Source organism: Podarcis liolepis, assembly GCF_965112155.1.
Source record: "Podarcis liolepis genome assembly, chromosome: 3".
Lineage (NCBI taxonomy): Eukaryota > Metazoa > Chordata > Lepidosauria > Squamata > Lacertidae > Podarcis > Podarcis liolepis.
The window spans coordinates 72693895-72712007 of NC_139557.1; the positions used below are offsets into that span (position 1 = coordinate 72693895).

At 43.5% G+C, this 18113-nt stretch overlaps 1 long non-coding RNA gene across 4 annotated transcripts in view; it reads left to right on the forward strand.

Annotated features, from left to right (window-relative positions):
- LOC310703889 overlaps positions 1–18113 on the forward strand; it is a 45854-nt gene that overhangs the window by 1233 nt on the left and 26508 nt on the right. For all 4 annotated transcript variants that reach the window (XR_014524430.1, XR_014524431.1, XR_014524432.1 and 1 more), the window contains exons 2-3: positions 866–1051; positions 3075–3160. This is a non-coding gene — a long non-coding RNA (uncharacterized lncRNA). The remainder of the gene's footprint in view (positions 1–865; positions 1052–3074; positions 3161–18113) is intronic.

Consider the following 18113-nt stretch of genomic DNA (forward strand, 5'->3'; position numbering starts at 1 on the left):
TGGAGACTGTGGATTTATCCCCACTTCCTCTTGTCTAGCAATTTGGGTTTTTCCAGATTGATGTTTGCTCTGCTTTAGCATTAAAGAGAGTGTTTTCCCTGGGAAAGCAGTGGGGAAAGAGGGAAACTGCCTGCATCCATGCAGAGAAAGTGCTGGTCAAGTGGAAAACTGCTCTGACCTATGCTTTCCAGTCATGGGGCTAGCAGAAGTGTGAATGAGTCCTGTGTCAATGATAAAACGAACACACAAAAGGGATGTGGCATATTATAACCACAAAGACAATTTTATTGAGGAAGGGTGCTTGTTCATTCCATTTTGGAATGATAAAGTCAGAGATGAAAGACCTCCTTATAATTTATTCACATTGGTTTAATACTCTGTCGTTATGTAACCTTCTCTCTCCTCACCTTTCCTCACTCTAGAATATCACTTTTGGTTTTATTTAAGCTATACTATTGGAATGTAAAATGGGAGATATAAAAAATATTTTAAAAGAATAATGAGAATCTTTCTGGGTTACAACTCAGTACTCCAGATAGTTCTCTGGGTGGCACAGATGCTGGTATTATTATTATTATTATTAATTTATTTTAGAAGGTTTTAGGGTGAATTTAGTCCCAGCGGTAAAGCTGGAATAACTAGGCACCCACCTAGTGAGGGTTCTAATATTATACGAACACAGCTTAGAAGGCGAGGCCAGATCGACTTGAAATGCTCGACTCCATGTGAAGCAAGTCTTACAACCCTGACAGTAATTCCTGGCAATCAAAACCTGAGCCCGAGAAGAATCTAAGGGGTATCCAGTGACCCTCAGAGATGTGACATAAATATGCTCCTGTTTACTTCTCTGCTTTCTCTTCCACAGACTCTTCTCTTCTGCTACTTTGTCGCACCTACTGGAAAAGTAAAGCTGAAGAGACTGACAGATTTATTTCTCTTTCATTTAATGGACGTTGAGACAGGGTGACTTCTGCCCCATTGATCCAAAGCAGCTCCTATACTTTCAGAAAGAGAATCACTTGAAGATCCCAAGCATGTCCTTTTTCTTCTGGTAAATGTTTTTTAACCCCCCCCCAATGTTAGCAAACTATACATGAAGTGGAACATGGCAGAATATCCCCAGTGTAAGATAAATTGTGTTGCAAGGCTTGGGACTAATTATCCTCTGCAACATCAGAGCTAGATGGACCAGAAAATAAAATGGTATCTTGTGGCTACAGAGAAAATTTGGCAGCAGCATTCCTCCATACACGATTAGATGGGTATCATGCTTGCTATTGTGGTCCAGCATTTGCTTGCAGGGTCTCTACGGGCTACATTTATTTTGTGTTTGACAAGAACTCTTTGTCTTCTCTGCTGTGTGTATGCTCTATGTATACATTTGCTGGACTTTTCTCTCCACAGCATTTAAGCTCCCCCCACCCACCCCCGCTGTTGACATGCAAGTGCTTTTATCTGGGCTTGATTAATTAGGAAGCACACTAGGCTTTTGCACAGTACCCACAATGGCAGCCTAAAGAACTTTCCCAACCACCAGTCATCAAAGTAAAATGCTAATTACACAAGTGCACAATACAGTAAAGTTCTTTCAGGTGGTGTTTACTAATATAGAAGTGGAAGCTCTCAAGAAATGTGCAAGTAGGTTTTCTATGGAACGCTTAGAGGAGTATATCTATGGAGCAGAGATGCTGATGCAGCTATTAGGGTTTGGCCCCAGCATTCTTTGGGAGGTCTCAAAGAGGCAAGCATTGCAGTTCTTCATTAGCTTGGGTAAGATTTAAGTCAGAAGAATTTCCAGTTTACCTACTTACTGTGGGCACTCACCTGTCTCGGCAGATAATGGAAGAGTTTACCTATAGATTACTAACTTAACAACTCCCAGATGAGAGCTTCACATGCCCATGGGAACTCACACTGGGATCTTGAGGCTGTCAAGAGCGTCAAGGATCAAAGCGAATTGAAAACCTATCACAGTCGTTGTCTTCAACAGCTGCCCACACAAAAATTTATTCTTCAGCCAGGATAAAATTTCCTTGGCCACAAAGTTGTCATCTGGTGAAGGTGTAAATTTTTCCTGGATATTATATTTTAACATTTGATTGTCATAATTTCGATGGTGGTGAATCACTCTTGAATACAGTGAACTGTGAAAGCAGCATAAACCTGATTTTAATCAACATGTCACTATGCATTTTTATATATCTGGGAAGCCTGCAAATGAACCCTAATTGCCAACTGTGGATGGAAGCTGGGGTTGACTTCGGATAGGCTCAGAAACAAGGCAATCACTTTCTCAATTTATTTTTTTTGAGGGGGCACCTGACATTCTAGTTGAAGGCGTGGGGAAGTCAAAGAGCCAACCTGGATTTCACTCCTCTTCTTTGGGGGGTGGGCGGGCAGGGAAAAGCTATAATCCATATAAGGGACACAATTGTGGCATTTGGGCCTCAGTCTAAACTGAATAGTGAATTGTCATGAAACATGCATTTTGAATTTGAGGAATATTTCATGAGTCTTTTGCAATGAAAACTATTTTACTTTCATTATTTGCCCAGCACATTATCTGCCACCCCAAGTCTGTTTCACCCAACTATCACATGTAGAATTGGGTGAAGGAAGAGGAATTGGGATCTTTCCCACTGGACATGCCTCTCTCTGCCTTGCATGGATCCTTAAGGTTGGGTATTAAAATAAGGGCAATTCTTTCTTTCTTTCTTTCTTTCTTTCTTTCTTTCTTTCTTTCTTTCTTTCTTTCTTTCTTTCTTTCTTTCTCTCTCTCTCTCTCTCTCTCTCTCTCTCTTTCTTTCTCTCTCTCTCTCTCTCTCTCTTTGGAAATGCATTCTTCAAGGCATTACACTCTGCTTAAAACCACCTAATCTTTTATTAATATACATGGTCCTAAAAAGTAACTTCAGACTTCAGTAAGTAGATTCATATGCAGTGCAGTATTTTAACTAACTGCGGAATGCGCTCGCATATCCCTGAGCAAAAGGGACATGCTTGGGGGAGTGTGAAACGGGCCCCGCGGAGCTCAAACCGTAATCCTCTCTCCGCTCTCCCCTCGGTTTCTCCAGGCGATGCAGCTGAGGAAGCTTGAAGAACAGCCTCGCAACATCCAAAGAAGCCTGAACTTTCAAGTCGGCACTGCAAAAATATGCAGGTGGCATTCATAAATTAGAATTTTCTAAACAGGGCCCTTGGAACTTGAGCAGTCATACATTGCAGTCACAAAGCTGTGAATTTTCTGATTTTTGTCACACTCTGATAAGATTAACGCCTCTGTTCCCGCCCCCCCCCTTGCACACACCACAGTTAAATTCACTCCTGCTGGTGGAATTGCAGAAGTAATTTCTCTGACAATAGAAATCTAAAACTTTTGAGATTTCCTGCCCATTGGGACGGAATGCAATTTATCAATTCCTATTAACTCCAGTCACCAATAAGAGATGCCTTTATTTTCCTCTTAGGGAGTATAAAATGCACACCACCTATATTTTATGTGCAAGCGTGGATTTCTCCATTCAAATGGCAAAAGCACCTTGTTTCTGAAACCTCCCCTGAAAGAGAGAAGCATCAATTTTAGTAGCACTTCTTATTTGCTGTGCGGCTCTCACAAGCAGAATTATGAAGTGTGTGAAGTCTGCTTACATTTGACTGTGCTGAGTCCCTTTGAGGTGTTCCATGGGCGCTTTGGGCTTTTCCCGTCCCTCTCAGTTTTGTATAGACATCTTTTCTCAGCACCAACTTTTCCCAGAGTATGGCTGCAATCCTTGTCTACTTACTTGGGAGAAGGTCCCATCAAATATAGCGGGACTTACTTCTGAGGAAAAATGATTGTGTTGTATGGCTGTAATGCTCCACTTACTTAGGAACATATCCTTTATATTGGTAGACAAGACTGAGCTAGATGGACCAATAGTCTGCTAGCTCAGTCTGGTCTACATTGAATGGCAATGGCTCTCTAGGGTTCAGGCTGGGGACACTCCTAGCCCTACTTGCAGATGCTGGGAATTGAATTTGATGCAAAGTGGATGCTCTGGCATTGAGCTATGGCCCTAGTGTGATTTCTGGCTAAGAAAACATGTCCAGGCTTGGGCTTCTCATGGAACTACAGTGGAGCTGTTCCCAAGTGAGTGTTTTCATACTACTCTTGCATCTTTTCTGTCTGTGGAGCAACAGAATGCTTCGTACACCAGACAGGAGCAACCAGCTGTGGCTCCTGATGGGTGTTTATTGTGAGATTGGTGCTGCTCGTGCGTGCAAGGTTTTCACAGCAGCCACACAATGCCACATTGGCATCCAAATGCCAGGCCACCTTCCTCCCTGTTTAATCTGGATTTACCTTTTTGGCCAACAAACACAAATAAGTTAAAAAACAATGCTGTCGCCAACAATCTATTTCCAGTTTGTGAATGCTTGCAATGTTAAGCCACAGGCAGAAAGGACCTGCTGTTCTGCAGATGAGGTCCAAGTTACATGTTACAAAGGAGATACTTGATCGGAGATCCTGCCACATTTTGCTTGTCTGGAAAGCAGGTTCCATCAGTTTGGTTCAGGGACATGACGCAGCGGGGATTTAATCCTTTCTTCCATACCTCGATGCAAATCCCCCTTTCCCCTGCAGCTAATAGCAACTGCAGTTGGTGGTGAGAGTGTTGTATTGGGAATGGGCATAGGAGGAAATGCCAAACACATTGCCAAAAATATGGAAGTGCAACACACGCACACTGTGGGGGAATGGAAACATGGATTGTCATAAAATTTGCATATGCTAATTTATATATCTATAGGTGCTAATGTATTAATTTTTTTTAAAATAGCATTACAACAGATTTCATCACAGTAGGGAAGACTGTGACCAAGTGACCTGTGTGCCTGCTGAGTCTCCTGTCCAGAGCAACTTCAAGGTCCCTGCTTTCTCTTCTTGGGAGGCTTTCTCTCTCAACTACAGTGGTACCTCGAGTTAAGAACTTAATTCATTCTGGAGGTCTGTGCTTAACCTGAAACTGTTCTTAACACTTTAGCTAATGGGGCCTCCCGCTGCCGCTCCGCTGCCACCACGCAATTTCTGTTCTCATCCTGAAGCAAAGTTCTTAACCCGAGGTACTATTTCTGGGTTAGCAGAGTCTGTAAACTGAAGCAACTGTAACCCAAGGTACCACTGTAGACTTTAAACGCTTCAGACATAAGACTGTCCTCTGTCAGCCCTTCATATTGAGGACTGTGAATTAGAATGCATGACCACTCCATCCTCTTGCCATACCATAGGACCCCTGACCATTAGGTCCAGTCATGACCGACTCTGGGGTTGTGGTGCTCATCTCGCTTTATTGGCCGAGGGAGCCGGTGTACAGCTTCCGGGTCATATGGCCAGCATGACTAAGCCGCTTCTGGCGAACCAGAGCAGCGCACGGAAATGCCGTTTATCTTCCCACCAGAGCAGTACCTATTTATCTACTTGTACTTTGACATGCTTTCGAACTGCTAGGTTGGCAGGAGCAGGGACCAAGCAACGGGAGCTCACCCCGTTGCAAGGATTTGAAACACCAACCTTCTGATCAGCAAGTCCTAGGCTCTGTGGTTTAACCCACAGCGCCATAGCCTAGTCCAAATCCTTCTCTTAGCAAAAGAGAGACCCAGGTCCATTTATGGATCTCCTCTGTAAGGTTCAGTTTGAATCTGAGTGTTCTGAGAAGGAGAGTTTGGTCTTATAGCCTGTTCCTACACAGGTCTGCTCAGAGGTAAGACTGAAACGAGTTTAGTGTGACTTGTCAACTTGTAAGTAGATTTAGGATCCTAGCCTGGGTGTGTGATAAAAGAATGGAGCTGGAATGAATCCCACACACTTTCCTTGCTTACCTCTCTCCCTCTTACTTCGCACATCAGAAGAAAGAAACATCACCAAAACGATAACCAGGGCTTTCAGCTTTTCCTCAACCTGGTGCCCTCCAGATGATGAGCTGCAACTCCCAGCATCACTCCCCACTGCTCCTGTCTGTGGCAGATTCTAAAACATTCTTGTATGGGTCAGAGGCACATAAAGAATTAGGGATGCAGTCTAAAGTTAATGGGAGGAAATGATGAAAACATAGCATTATAAAAGGAATTATAGTAGACAACATTGCCTTCTTTGAAAAAAGTTGGGAAATCAGTAGATTGGGAAGACAGGAGTAAAATGCAGGACAATTTTTGCTATTAGTGAGGTATTTGAAAGAATGCCTCTTACTTCAGATATTCATTCTTAATGACCTGGTTACAAACAGTGTCACATGGCTGGAAGAAGGATAAATAGATGGCAACAATTTGTTGTGATCTATTGAGTCCTGGGGAGGCACCCAAGTGGGGTGTCGCAGACACTAGAAGTCTTGGTTTTATTTATCTTTCCTAATGTCTTGGAACGAAGAAAGGAAAACATCCCATTAATTAAAATTGTGCATATTAAATTGGGAGGTGTAGCAGAAAATAGACTAATCACTTAGTCATTTATAGGGTGTCCTGAGCTCATATAATTTACTATGCACCAATTAAATGTGAAATAAATCCTGACTCATAGCAAATTTTATTCACTGGCTTGATATTTAGAGCCACAGTTTATTTCCTCCCAGTGCTATATAGCTGCCACGTGAACTGGGCACCCACCCACTTTTCATTTAAATCAAGAACGTTAAGTTCTGAAAAATGTCTGCCTATTAAGAAATATGCAGACAAAGTTGAGAGATTTGGAACTAGGAGTTCAGAGTTCATTTATGAAGAAAGAATGAACAATGCAGCAAAACTACAGGGATGCCACAATTGTTGAGCCTCTTAGAAGCAGGGAGAGACCCTTGAATATAATAATAATAATAATAATAATAATAATAATAATAATAATAATAATAATAATAATAATAATTTTATTTGTACCCCGCCCATCTGGCTGGGTTTCCCCAGCCACTCTGGGTGGCTTCCAACAAAGATTAAAAATGCATCAAAATAGGAATGGCATAATTCTAATGTTGAAATGGGGTCTCCTGGTCATGGTATTCCCTGAAGCTTTTTGTGTGGCAAAGGGATTGTGGCTTCACTGCCATGCAAAAGACCCTCAGACCCCCGAAGTGGGGTTGTCATGGGGTTGGGACAACAGAGCAATCTAATTACATCTTGCCCAGTTACTTCACTTTGGGGAGTGAAAAGGTCTAACCTGCACTTGTTCGATTCAGCTGCCTGCCCACAGTGGCGGCCCCTGGATCTATCTGTCCAGGAAGACCAAGCAATGATAAATGGGCTACTGGGAAGAAGGAAGAAGAATCCCCCCCCCCACCTTGATGATACAGTATATTTTGTAGGAGGCCATCAGATAGCTATGAAATGGCCATTGCTCAAGTAATATAGATGAATTCACAATTTAATCTAGAGAACTCATAAAATGCCCTTTTCTGGAAAAAAAACCCAAAACAACAACCACCCAATTCCATGATTGTCTTGCTTATTCTTCACCAGACATCCCTACTGATGTTGGCTGGATATAGTCTCCTTACAAAAAAATGTCCATTGGGGTGATAAAGTATCATATTGAAAGCGCTATAAATCCTCTGCCGTTTCTACAGACAGTTTTGTAAGCAGACCGTTCCAAAAGCTGCCTCACCAGAGCTCCAGTAAATCAGGAGCCATCTGGTGTGTTTGCATTAACTCATCCACATGGCCTGTTACTCTTGCGCAAAATGCCAAAGGAAACCTGAGTTCAATGCAATTAGGATCAGCTGCAATCTTCGCTTGTTGGGAAATTACCACTCCCACAAATCCAGCAGGTAACTGAGATGTGCTCCACAGAGAGTCAGGAAGCGCAATTTTGCATTTGGGAACATGGGAAACATTTCAGTTGCTTCACTCTAATGAGTCTGTGTGGTCTTGGCATTTGTATACAGACTGTAAGTTCATGGAAGATAAAACTAACAATGGCTACTACCTGTGATGGCTATTCTGCTTCCATGGTCAGAGACTGGAATGCTTCTGAAGACCTGCTGGTGGAAATTACAGGAAGGGATTATGTTCTCATGCTCAGGTCCCACAGGGTTTCCCACATGCTGACCATTGTGAGAAAAGGATGCTGGACTAGACTGGCCTGAACCAACAGACTCTTCTTATGTTCTCATGTTTCCTTGTGAACACTTCTAATCTGATGTAGATTTCTATCCCTTCCTATTCTCAAATCTCAGGCTGGCTATTTTTTTCTTAGGCTCCCTTTTAATAGCGGGGAAAATGAGCCTGACAAACTGGGATTTGCAAAAGCTTGTTCAAGGAGCTCACAGATTGTGACCCAGGCTTCACAAAAGTGTCTCAAATATGGAGGCACGTTTTATGGACAGGGGCAGGAGGGGCTCAACTCCAGTGACTCCGAGGGGAAGCCTACCTCAATCATACACAGTTGTACCTTGGTTTTAGAACACTTTGTGACTCGAACGTTTTGGCTCCCGAACTCTGCAAATCCGGAAGTGTTTGTGAACTTTTTTGGAAAGCCGAAGGTCCGATGCAGCGTCCGTGGCTTCTGATTGAGTGCAAGAAGTTTTGCCTTGATTTTTGAACGTTTTCGGAAGTTGAACGGACTTCCAGAACGGATTCCGTTCGAGAACCAAGGTACTGCTGTATGCTTGAGTCAAGGAAAAAGCAGATTAGGGGCCTTTGTCTTCCCTGCCCCCCCCCTCTCTCTCTCTCTCACACACACACACACGTGCGCGCGTGCACACACACACACACAGAAATCTAAGAGCTCTGTGAGTGATCCCATGCCCATGAGGACAGTTTGTATGCATCATACAGTTGCATGAGCAGATCAATCAATCAGTTTATTACGGTCATAGACCAGCAGTTTGAAAATGGTTAAAAATACAATAATTATAACAACAAGATACAATAGTTATAAGAACAAGCCAGAATAAAAGCAAGGAGACAAGAGTGAGTCACTACCAACTAGAATTTTGGCTGAGCAGATCTTTCCCCATACGTTTGGAAGGGTGCCACTCAAATAACATAGACTTGTGCAACTGGCCCCATTGTTTAATTCCAGGGCTGGCCCTACAATGAGGCAGAGTAAAGCAGCTGCCTCAGGTGGCAGATGCTGAGTTGTGGGGAGGGGACAGCTGCGCCCTGTATCTAGCCTGCCGCCGTCACGTGCAGTGGAAGATACTGTACTTGCAGCAATACTGGAGTAAGATTCAACAACCAGTCAGATTGGTTTCTCCTATGTGCCTTGAGGGAAGTTTCATCTTGTCCTTTACCTCAGGCAGCAAAATGTACTGAGCTGCTCATTTAATTCACACATGGACTCATGCCAAAGGGAAACAATTTCCACATCACAGGGTGTTTATCTATATCTGTATCTATCCATCTATGAATGGGCCAACATTGTTACCACAGCACATTTTTTTGGTACAGTTAATGAAAATGACCGCTCCCCTCATAAAATGGGGGGCACCCTTCGCGTGGACATGCGCAGCCCCTGAATCTGGAGCGGCTCCATCAACATAGGCTTGGCTTCGCCTTCCCTCAGGTGGGATACCTGGAGGTCTCCGCCTACCTCAGTCAGTTGTCCAATCCCGCCTGGGGGAAGCATCGCCAAGGAGACCAGGCCAGGTAGGGAAGGGACTACCTGCCCACACAATAGAGGGAGGATCTTACCTGGGAATCCTCACTTGGCTCCAGAGCTTCTCCCACCTTACCCACCCTCAGTTAATGTCTTATTTTGCAGGTTAACTTTTCTTCACAGGTATGCGGGCGCTGCTACGTCAAGGTTGCTGTTAAAGGGCCGGAAAGGAATTCCCCTGCATTGGCAGGTTTTGCCTTTCCCTTAGCAAAACGTCACAACTTTGGCGGTATCAGGCCTTGGGCGGAATCCTTTAGTCTATCTTCCTCTTTGCAGCGGCGATACCAGGGTTCCCTGTTAAAGGGGTTTCTGAATGGAGGCTTTGACCATACGCCGAGAAGTCGTCATTGCTCTCCGCTGTGGCGGTGGCGTAACAGGGGCGGCTATCTCTGCTTGAACATATGTTCTCCAGAGTCGGCCTATCCCCCCACCCTGATGTTCCCTAGGTCCCCGGCTGGGGACTGGGGAGGGAGAACGCCCAATGCCTGAGCCAAGGTCTACCCACATCTGAAATTTAATAAAGTTGTGGCCAATTTAATCCCATAGCACGTTGTCTTGAGTCATTATTCCACATGACGGGGGGGGGCACACCCGGGATCTGGGGGACTCCGCCTGTCCACGCAATGCCACTTTCTTCTTTTTCTTGGTTTGCTGTCTTTTGTTTTGGCAAGCGGAGCCAGGAAAGTGCCTGCAATGACAACACAGATGTATGCTTTTGAAACAAAATGCTCCTGCCTTCCTCCCCTCCTCCATTGAGGGTTCTGCTGCATCTTTGTCTCCCTGATGCTGCACAAACCACATTGCCTAACGCCCTTCGTGGTACCTGGAGTGAAACCTCTCACATAAAGTTTAGGTAGGTTATGATGATTAAACGCTGCTTAAAGATAAGATCTATTGCTTCTTTCTTGGGCAAGCCTCCCACTGACATAGGACTCTGTGAGAGAAAAGATGTAGCTAATTGTAAGACAATTCCTTTGAAGTTCTGCGAGTGCCAGTAACTTCAGTAAAAGATTTATAAAGGGCTATTGGGAAGGGGATGGGCAACCTTTCTAAAGTCCAAGCTACTGAACTGGCAGGTTGTTCGTTTTGACCTGACAGTCCGGTCAGGTGAGGCTGTCAGTTCTTTGAAGTATCTGTGTCTGTAAATAAGACACGAGTCCAAAGCAAGGGAGTTCTGAGCAGCTCTTTTGCAGCTGCTCTGCTGAAACTCACAGTGTGGGAAAGATTTACAAAGAGCAGAAATTTGCCTGAAGTTAGCTTCAGGCACAATGGAACGGTAGTAGCTGTACCTGTTTCTGCCAGCAAAACAGTGGCACCATACAAACAGATTATTGAACATGCTCAAGGTAGGGCCAGCTGTTTCAGAGTTAAAATTAGGAAATGTTAAGCAAAATGCTGTTGCATAAGAACTGGGTTCAAAACAAAACAGACTGGGCTTCTGTAGCTGCCCATTCAACTATAGATGCGGTGGACACATCTGTTAATTGCAGTTTCTCTCTGTTTCTCATTTTTCCCCACTCATAAACTCAGTTTGCAACATTCCTCCAGAATTTTGCAAATTTTAAAAAAGACCTCACAAGTTTTTGCAAGCATTTTTAGTGCACATTTCTGCTTAATATACAGATTTTTGCATGCAATTTTACCCAATATGCACACCTTTGCAAGCAGTTTCCCACACCACAATGCAATTCATACACTATGTAATTTTTACATACATGCACATTTTCTTCTAAGTATTTTTATACACATTATCTGGTTGAAGAATTGCACTACAAAAATGTAGCTTTGTATTAAAATGCAAACCAAACTGAATTTCTCCCTTATCACTAACCATAAGCATTGTGCAGCCTTATCAATGTGTTAGGTTTCCTTTCCCAGGATGCTTCTATAGCAGGAATCCCAGGGCTGGTGTTGGGTGGGGGCCATTGAGGTGGAACCTGACTAGTGACATCAGAGTCAACTAATACTAGTTTTGTCCTCATCTTCCTCCCTGCTCAGTTCTGCAAGTGCAGTGCTGAAGACGAGGAAGTTGGCACTCAATGCCACAGTCTAGATTGGCTGTAAGGGCTTTAGAAAAGAAAGGGGAAATAAAACTTCTGATATCAAAATGCCATTATTCAAATCTATGGTTTGCAACCACATTTGGATTACTATGTACAGTTCTGGTCATCCCATCTGAAAAAGAATATTGTAGAGTTTGAAAAGGCTCAGAGGAGAACAACCAAGTCTCCTTTCCAAATCATGGATATGAACCACAGCCAGTGCCATTTTTCTAGAAAAAAGGTGCTGGAACTCACCACAAATGCCTCCCTTGTTCTCTTATACAGTGGAACCTTGGTTCTCAAACAACTTGATTCTCAAACGCTGAAAACCCAGAAGTAAGTTTTCTGGTTTTGGAACATTTTGGAAGTCAAATGGACTTCCGGAATGGATTAAGTTTGGCGCTTTTGTTTTTGCTATTTATTTTGTGTTATTGTTTTTGAGGCTTTTTTGGCTCATTTGTTTTTGTGACTGTATGGAGCCCAGTTCAGCTAGTGATTGATTGATTGATTGATTGATTGATTGATTGTGTGACTGTGGAAATGGATAAAAGCCCCCCATCCAAACAATGACTATCATCAGTGCACGTGAGGAAAAAATTAATTTAAATTATTTCATCTACAATACTGTTTTATTTATTTTATAGTACAGTACACTGATTATTGCTTTCATTTTATGGCTCAGTGTTCTCGTTAGATAGTAAAATTCATGTTAAATTGCTGTTTTAGGGGCTGTTTTTAAAAGTCTGGAACGGATTAATCCGTTTTGCATTACTTTCTATGGGAAAGTGCGCCTTGGTTTTGAAACGCTTTGGTTTTGGAATGGACTTCCGAAACGGATTAAATCTGAGAACCAAGGTACCACTGTAATGGCAGTGCCACCCACCTGAGAGGTGATGGAACTGAGTTCCAGTGAGTTCTGACTGAAAAAAATGCTCTGACCACAGCAGAGATTGTAGGGAAAGGCAGTCTCTGGACCTCACAGGTGCCCATTAGAGCAGTTGACCCTTGTTCTGGCACTGAGATACAATGGTGGGGGGAACTTTTGTACATCTCACGCAACTGTAAGTTTCCCACCTGACAAGAGAAGAAGAAGAGTAGCTGGTTAGCTTGCTTGATCAGCATTTAAAGCAGGTTGTTTGGAATGCAGGGCTGCATTCAGATTGTAATAAATAATGTTGTGGCATGTTAGAACAGCAAAGGCACACAGGAAAGTGACTGCTCCTAAGCTCTGTCATTCTGTGCCTTCGAAAGTTGAAACAAAAGAAAACCAGAAGCCCCAATGTAATTTGTGCGTCCCACAAAAACTTTTTCTTCAGGCTAGCACAATGACAAATTCACACCATTAATGTCCTATTTAAATTGCTTCAAAATTTATTTGAAAGGTATCTCCTGTTGGACAACCAAAGGTACTACTTAACATCTTGGCCTGTAACATGAATTGACTCAGGACATAAATATTTTGCCATTCATCTTTTCACTTGCTCCTGGATTATGCCATAAATAGTGAACCCTGGGTTAATAATACATATAAAATCCTCATTTCCCCCCTTTAGTGAGCTTTTCCCTAAGTTGAGAGAGAGCGATCAAGGCCTCCCAAAATAAGGCCAAATTTGAGTCAGAGATCACCAGGGCCCCTCTACATAATCTTGCTTCAAAACGAGCAGATTTGCTTCAAAACCAGCAGATTTGATGCAGCTTAACTAATTCCCCCCTTCATTCAAAGATTCTACCCTGCCAAACATTTCCACTGTTCCAGTACTGTTCTTTCCTTGTTTTTGTTCTCCAGCTGCTGCTTCTCAGTGCCATTTTGCCACCCTACCCTCAGTATCTCTGGCATTTGCCAGTGCTGCCATTTAATGTAATTGGCTGGGCAATGCATCCTCAGAATACCCCACTACACACACATATTTCCAGGCTTGGAAATATAGTTTTTGGTAGTTCCAATGCTTGCCTCAAATACAATATGAGTGTTAAAACTCCAAAACTTCTGCAGCTTGTGAATCTGAGCCAGAGAAGAACTTTTTTTTGCTTTTTCCTCTGATATCCACCCAGTTCTTACACACCCATCCATTCCTCCAGGTGATCCTACCCTTTTCCATTAGCATGGAATGGGGTGTGTGTGTGCTGAGGGACATGGGCAAGCAGGTATGTCAGGTGTGTAGCCTGCAGGCACAGTCCTATTTCCCCATAAATGTGATCTGTGCAGATTGGGGGAGGGGAGAGGAAGAATATGCATTCTCCTTTGATGTCCTGGAATAAGGTAAGTATCTTGGCATCCACATGATTGCTGCTTCCCTTTTCGTAATGCAACATGCTGCAAGAAATGCCTTTCTTTAAAAGTTCTGGAGTGAGTCTAATAACAAACAAGTATAGCAGCTGAAAATTCCAGCTCTCTGGGCACGGTGGATTAGAACCAGGTATAGGAATCGATCCGCTAATAGCAGCAGCTTCAACTCTACATAAATCAAGGGGGAAAGCAGGATTGTGAGACTTTGGGAAGCAAGATCGAAAAAGCATTGCCTCATCGTTGTCAGCACTGATGGCAGCTTTAGAAGACAACTGGCCCCCAAAGTGTCGTGAAGCAGTTGGGCAATATACACATCAATCCAAATTCTTTACAAGGGATTCACAAGAATGGGGGCTGGCTCTCGCCTAGCAGCTGTCTGCTTAGATTTTCACAATGCTGTATTTTCTGTGCACCATTTTCTCCTGTCTACAGGATGGCTTAGAGAAACCTCCATGGTACTGCTCTTACTTCTACAACTATGTAGGATCTATAAGTGAAGGAGAGAGCAGGACTGCAGTAGCAGGTGGTGTCTACAACCTTTATAAGTCCATAAGCCAATTACACTGAAACATAGGCAGCAGTGCTTCTGAATACCAGTTCCTCGAATCCACAGAAGGGGAGAATAGTCCTGCCAGAGGGCTTTTCGGGGGATATGTATGACTGATGTGATTGCAGAAATGGTTAGTGGTTGCTGTGGGCTATGTCCTCAGGAGAGGCATCCAGAATTTTAATCATTACTGAAAGAAGCGGTCCAAATATGTTGTTTTTCTTGCAAAACAGAAAAGTTTAGCACCCATGGAGAGACAGTTATGTTTCTTCAGTTCATGTAGAGTTTCAGTAGAGTAATAGCTTCAAACGCTTGAAACAATATATAAGGGTTAAAGTAAAATGGATGAGTTAAAGTAAAACAGGCCAGCCAGCTCCATTAAGTGAAATGCGTGGGGCGGAGCAGGGGGAGAGATGACCTTTCAAGCAGTCATTGAAATTCAACTGTGCCCATCATTATGCAAACAGTCTAAGAACCGCTCTCAGGCTTGGTCTGAATTGCAAATATATTTTTTGAAAAAACTGCAGACAGTTCCAAGGTTAGCAGGTTGGGGTATGTGAAACCCGCTTCTGAGATCCTGGACCCAAGTGATGTTCTTCTGCAGCCCTTCCAAAGTTTGGTAAATAACTGGGTGTAGTCTCTCAGTTGTACTACTTAACAGTGTTTGGCTGAAATCTGTAACACTTGTTCGGGCCTTATGTCTAAAGAGGGAATTAGAAAGGAGTAGTCAGAAAAAAGGTCCGTATAGTTAAAGCTATGGTTTTTCCATTAGTGATGTATGGAAGTGAGAGCTGGACCATAAAGAAGGCTGATCACCGAAGAATTGATGCTTTTGAATTATGGTGCTGGAGGAGACTCTTGAGAGTCCCATGGACTGCAAGATCAAACTTATCCATTCTTAAGGAAATCAGCCCTGAGTGCTCACTGGAAGGACAGATTGTGAAGCTGAGGCTCCAATACTTTGGCCACCTCATGAGAAGAGAAGACTCCCTGGAAAAGACCCTGATGTTGGGAAAGATGGAGGGCACAAGGAGAAGGGGACGACAGAGGGCGAGATGGCTGGATAGTGTTCTCGAAGCTACCATAATGAGTTTGACCAAACTGCGGGAGGCAGTGGAAGACAGGAGTGCCTGGCGTGCTTTGGTCCATGGGGTCACAAAGAATCGGACACAACTAAATGACTAAACAACAAGTCGGAAATGGGGGAGGGCACTCTCCCTTGCTCCCAATGTTTCTGTCTGCTCTACCCCCAACTTTCCTGTTTTGAGAGAGAACATCTGAATGGGTTTTTTTTTTTAGTGCATTCGTCAGAAGACACTTAGAAGCCTTCTGACAAGTGGGAAGCCTGCACCCTCAGGATTCCTAATTGCAAGGAGACTTCTCTGCATTTCAAAGCCCCCTTTAGACTTCCCACGCAACTTGAGAAAGTTGGGGATGGAGCAGGTTGGGTCAGCACACACAAGGACAGTAGGATGGCAGCATGGGGCTGCACTCTTCACCTGACCTTCTGGCGGCTGCTGCATACGCCCATGGAGAGGGGGAGGGGCAAGGACATTGTGGTACAAATCCACCAGTGAAGCCATGCTGGCATTTCCGACAGTGCTTTTGAATTGTGCCAACCTCACCTGCTTTCTCTTATTGGGCACATTACACGAAGAGGGTTTTCATCTCTTTAGAAACCGTGAGGGGATTTGCATTAAGTTATCAGGACCATCAAACGCTTGAGATAAAGGCAGCTTCAGATAATTTGGGGGGAAATTTGAATATGGGTTGTATGAATATCTATAAGCACCTTGTTCTTTTGTCCCCAAAGCTGAACTCTCATCCCCCAGGAATATTTCTTTTAGTTACTTAGGGTTACTCATCCCCCTTTCTGAGCTTGTCCTTTAAGGCCACAGTGAACATGGCAAATTAAGTGAATGCCTGTCTGGGGAAAATCATAGATTTAACCTATTAATTATTACTTCAACACTATACTTTCAGACTGAATGCAAGAATCTCATTTAGAAAGGCGGTCAGCATAGGTAAGGTTTAAAGACCTCATTTGATGGGGACCATGTTACATCCTTTGTGCCAATAAATACTTCTGTAATTATAAGCTTGCTGCTTCTTTTCAGTTTTAGTTTGCCTAGTTTCAACTTCCAGCTCTAAAATATCATAATGCTTTTTCTCTATTAGAAATCTCTCCATGGGAGGCACTTACAAACAGTGATAATAGCAACACTTAACCATCTGTTTTAAGGTCATTCTATTTAGTTTGGCAATCTTGCTGGAAGCCAGGCTTTCCAAGCTATGAATCATTCTGGAAGCCCACTTCTGAACTCTTATACATTTCTTTTCCTATTTTTAAAAAATGCTTTGACACAAGCCCCTGACCTACTATGCCATTAACACACACTACTGATGAAGATTTTTTTTTAAAAAAACAACAACACTCTGAGCCAGTTTATATAGAGTGTTTACAATAAGTCACTTGCCTTGAGGAGAAGGTTTTACATCCAATCCGCCTCTGTTCTTCTCAAGTTTCCTAATCAAATAGAAGAATGTAAAGCCTCCGTATTCTTAAATATAAAACTGGTTTAATAAATTACTTCTTCAAAAAACAAACATGGCCTGGTTGAAACCTGGAAGTTGGCTTTATACCCTTAAATTCCCCAAGAAAACTGGCGATGGCACAGCTATGACTTGCATGCTAAGGCTCCATGACCCTGTCACTCCTTAGATGACGAAGAACTAAACAAGCTTGCTAGCATATAGCTTGGGCTCAAATAGGCCACAACTTCATTGATTACAGATGTGAATAGTTTGCTATAGGCATTGAGTGAAGCCATTTATTTTGCTCCAGCCCATCTGCTGGGAGTAAACCAAGGGTAAACCACATGGGGGGGCTATGACATACATTAAATAGGTGTCCCCCCTGAGGGGTCCCCGTTGGTGGAGTGTTATGGCCTTAGCCGCCACCTGGGCATCGGATAGAGGCAGCTTCGTGCGAATCTCTTTAATGGTGCACCCTTAATCAAGGAGGGGCAGGCAGAGGCTACAAATTCCCCTCCACCCAAGGCTTACCCAATGCCTAGCCTCACAAAGTTGTGATGACTGCTATGAGGTAGGTGAAAACCAAATGGCTGGTGCCAATTTGCCAAGTGGAAAAATTCCTGCCTGGCTCCAAATATGGTGCTAACAAGGTCCTTCTTAGCATGAAAGGAAAAGCGTATGACAAAGGGAGGGAGGGTGGGAGATCTGACAAAATGCTGAGAATGATTTGGCAGGCTATTTATTCCCCTGGGAGTGAACCCAAACATGCCCATTGGCTGGTTGGTCTCACCCTCTGGGGAACTCTGGCCCCCAGGCCAGTCGGCTATTGGCCAATCTGCAGGTAGGTATGCAATCCACTGCAGCCAGCCACTAGGTCGCAGATGTTGCCATGACCAGCCTACAATGCTGTCTGACCATTAAAGGTAAGTGGACTTCTTCCACCACCCACCCATCAATTTATTCACTCATCCACCACCCCACATCTACTTCTGTTATCCACCCTTCATGCCACATAATGGCTGTGGAGCTCCTCATCACCTTTATACAGAGAGAGGTAAGGTAAAGGTAGAAGATCCCTGGACA